Genomic DNA, 4202 nt, shown 5'->3' with positions numbered 1-4202 from the left:
AAATTTACAAAATTTGAAGACAAAATATGTAGACAGGTGAAGGGAAAAACAAGTAGGTGCATTTCTTCAACTCTCGGGAAGAATGGAATAGTCTTTGACGTTTCGAGCCTACGCTCTTCGGCAAAAAGGATGAAGAGGTAAAAAAAAACAAAAACACAGTCAGAGAAAAAAATGTGTATCGATGAACGATTTAACACATTCGTATATACGTATTTCACCACGTACACATATATTGTATGTACACAAACACACACACATAATCGCCCATACATATTTTATGTATACTTGTGTACGTTTTTTCTCTATACATTTGTGATTTGTAATTATATATACGAATTCGTTTGCGCACACGCCTGTGCGTGTTTGCTTTTGTGTTTGTGTCTGTGTGTGCATGTGTGTACGTGTGTGTACGCGTGTGTGTGCGTGTATGCGTATGTTTTTGTGCGTGATGTGTGTGTGTATGAATGCGATAAAGGAAACAACTTTTTTCTTTATATAGCTTATTACCTTATTTAGAGAAGACCTTACATTTAACTCCCATATGAAAACTAATATTCTAGGTTTTATCACATCCTCATAATCTAATCACTGCAGGAATCAAATCGACCTTGACTGTTTGTCTATCTTAGTCTCTTTTTTATTTCTATGCCATATTTTATATATTTTGATGTACAACAAATATTCTCTCGCTTTATATCGCTTCAGACTCTTTTTTTTTTTTCCTATTCTTCCAAACTTTGACTTTCGTTTAATAATATCTCTAACAAAACCTTTCATTCTTGTATTTAGTTTGGAAGTTTCTTAATTTATAAACTCGTGCGCTGAAACGAAGCCAGGCTGGAGAAGAGAGGACGACTGGTTGATTGATTGACCGGCCACCTTCTTGGTAGGAAAGTTGTGAAGGAAAGCATTTTGCTTCGTTCCTCATCTTTTAAATGTTAAAAAGGTTTTGTAGATTTTTATAACCTCAGATATCATCATCATTTGATCCCAAATTCAGTCATACTTTACTCAAGACAGGTGAGTATGTAAGTATGTATGTATGTATGTACGTAGGTATGTATGCATGTATGTATGTATGTATGCATGTACGTAGGTATGTATGTATGTATGTATGTATGCATGTATATATGTACGTATGTATGTATGTATTATGTATGTATGTATGTATGTATGTATGCGTGTGTATGTACGCATGTGTGTATGTATGTGTGTATGTTTGTATGTATGTATGTATGTATGTATGTATGCGTTTGTGTGTGTATGTATGTAAGTATGTATGCGTGTGTGTATGTATGTACGTATGCATGTATGTATGTACGTATGTATGTATGTATGTATGTATTCATGCGAGTGTGTATACACGTATGTATGTATGTATGTATGTTTGTATGTATGTACGAGGTGGGACCAACGACTTTCTGAACTAATTCTGTAGCGCACCAACAGATGGCAGCACAAGGTTGCATGTGCAACGAGAGCTAGCAGTGACCTTCATGGGGCAGTGTGCCGAGTGACATCGCTGTGTTTACTTCGCAAGTTGTGAAATTTATATTTTTGTGATCACATGTCATGGACACCGCTTCAAAGTCTGTCAAGATTTCTGTGCTACTGATGACCCATCCTTCATGCCGAAGATCATCAACAGTGGCGAGAGTTGGGTCTACGGGTATGACTCTGAGTTAAATTTAAAATTAGAATTAAGGTTTACATAGGAGACATTAAAATACAGTATCCAAGCACTGCTTTGGGTAAATCCCTGGTAGTGTGCCTGCAAAGCATGTTCACCACTTATAGCCACCGGGCGACATCCGCGGTACTGTGCTTTCGTCGCTGGATCTACGTAAGGAATTCCTAGGTGCATGCTGAGTATATTCTAAATGATTGATATGGAAGATGGAGTGTAAGTAGAAGCTTTAATTAGCACAACGATCGTTTCGGTTGACTTCTGCACTGATTCCTAGTGGGTATGAAACGGTGTAATGACATCATATGCGTTCAATGGGGCTGAACGAAGAACCACGTGGTTGGGAAGCATGCTTCTTACCACACAGCCACGCTTACGCTTATGTTTATTTTTTTACGTTGCACGCAAGTAACATTCGATATTCCGTTATTCCCATATTCCCATTCTCTTCGTTTGTCTTTGCGACTAGGTTCTCTAACTTTCTACCAATCAGTTGCCAGATCACAATGAGGGCGGAATGGATACGCTTCTTACTACGTCTGAATGTATGGGTATTATGGGAATGTCTAATACGCCCTGTTATTATATATTTTATCTTTTATTTTTTACTTGTTTCAGTCGTTGAACTGCAACCATGCCGGAGTACCGTCTTGTACTTTTTAGTCGAACGCATAGACCCCAGGACTTTTTTTTTAAAGTTTGATACTTATTCTATCAGTCTCTTTTGCGGAACCCCGAGGTTACTGGGATATAAATACACCAGCACCGGCTGTTATGCGGTGGGAAGAGGGGGCAAACACAGACTCAGACACACATTACTTGCTCTAGATTAATGTTATGGTTATAATTCCTTGATTGAATTCTGGCCTAGCAATGATAGATTATTGATATCGCATTGAACTATGTCCCATTTAGTTTCGCTAGAGACAGAAGTTCACATGTTCTCTTAGCTAACTCCGTATATATTGAATATCTCGATATAAGACATTTATACATGAACAAAAACAACATTTAAATTCAGCAATACGTTTACGAGAAGATTATGTAATACGCAATAATTAGTTCAGTCTTTTAATGCTAATTTGCACTCTATGAGTAGAGGAACTTTGGTTTACTTGGGTCAGTTTTGAAAGTTGCAAACAAAAACTAAAATATCCCAGGTTTCGAAGCCTGAGAAAAATTCCAATGAGTTTAGACGATAGTGGGGCTGGCTACTGTTGTTCATTCCATTTCTTCATGTAACAAACTCAGAGCCAAATATCGTAATTTGGCAAAAGCGAAACTAAGGAGAAAATCATGGCGTTTAGGCTGTCTAGAGTTTCCAATTCCTCTTCATCCTGCTTTTGCTGAATGACGTAGAGGAATATTTCCCTCGTGAAGCGTATTAATTTCACGTTCAGTAATTTTCATTTCACAGTAATTTAGGAAGCTAGTTAATAGCCTAGTGAGACACGAGCTTCTGTCATCGTTACACCAAATTAAAACATTCTTTTTCGGTTCACTCATCAAACTATTGAGGACTTCATGTCCTATTAATTTCACATCTCCCGATAAATTTTTCCGTCGGCACTATGAAATCTTGTATTTGTTGGACGATGATTGAGTTTTATGCATCTATATTTCAATACGGGTATGTATGTGTTTGTATATGTGTTTATGCGTACATATATTTTTGTATATGTTTATATAAGTGCGCATTCGCGGGAGAGTATGTCTATGTGTGCGTGTGGGCGTGTGGGCGTGGTTAGAGGGAGTGTGTGTTCGTGCGGTCGGACGGGCGGGCGTGCATGCCTGTATGTATGTTTGTAGATGTCTGAAGACAGTGTGTCTATAGCACTCGAAGTCTCAATCCCCCACCCACAAACATTAGTTGATGAATGGTAAAATTTTATGACACTTGTTGCTATTAGATGATAAAAGGCAAGGAGACGTGTTTGAACGATTTTATTTTATTATCGTCGGAGACAATCTAAATTGTATGCTTGCTTAATCATACTGTATTTCTTTCATGATAAACGATAGAGTTTGCTTCACTGCAATTTTCGATATTTTAGTTTTTACAAGCTAGTTTTACACCGCTACTAAAACTGAAACAAACAAGCGGGAAGTGTTAAATATTATATGGAAATTACGCTACAAAACTTACTAGCTTGCTTTCATCCTAAGACAAATGAATCCAATTGACAATTTGTCAGTTGCAACTAATTTTGAACAAGTAGTCTTTAGGTTTTTAAAATAACAATGCAAATAACAGGAATGTTGCTTGCTAATAATTGCGAACTGAGCTTCAACAAATTACTTCCCCGTAATTATCTTTTCTTCAAAAACTTCAATATAGATAGACATCACATTACAGATTATTACTATTATTACTATTACTATTATTGTTATTATTGTTGTTGCTCTTATTACCTTAATAATAATAATACTAATAATAATAATAATAATAATAATAATAATAATAATAATAATAATAATAATAATAATAATAATAATAATAATGACAACAGCAACG

Source organism: Octopus bimaculoides, chromosome 15 (assembly GCF_001194135.2).
Source record: "Octopus bimaculoides isolate UCB-OBI-ISO-001 chromosome 15, ASM119413v2, whole genome shotgun sequence".
Classification (NCBI taxonomy): domain Eukaryota; kingdom Metazoa; phylum Mollusca; class Cephalopoda; order Octopoda; family Octopodidae; genus Octopus; species Octopus bimaculoides.
The sequence above is the reverse complement of the archived record's forward strand: the minus strand, read 5'-3'. Positions refer to the sequence as shown.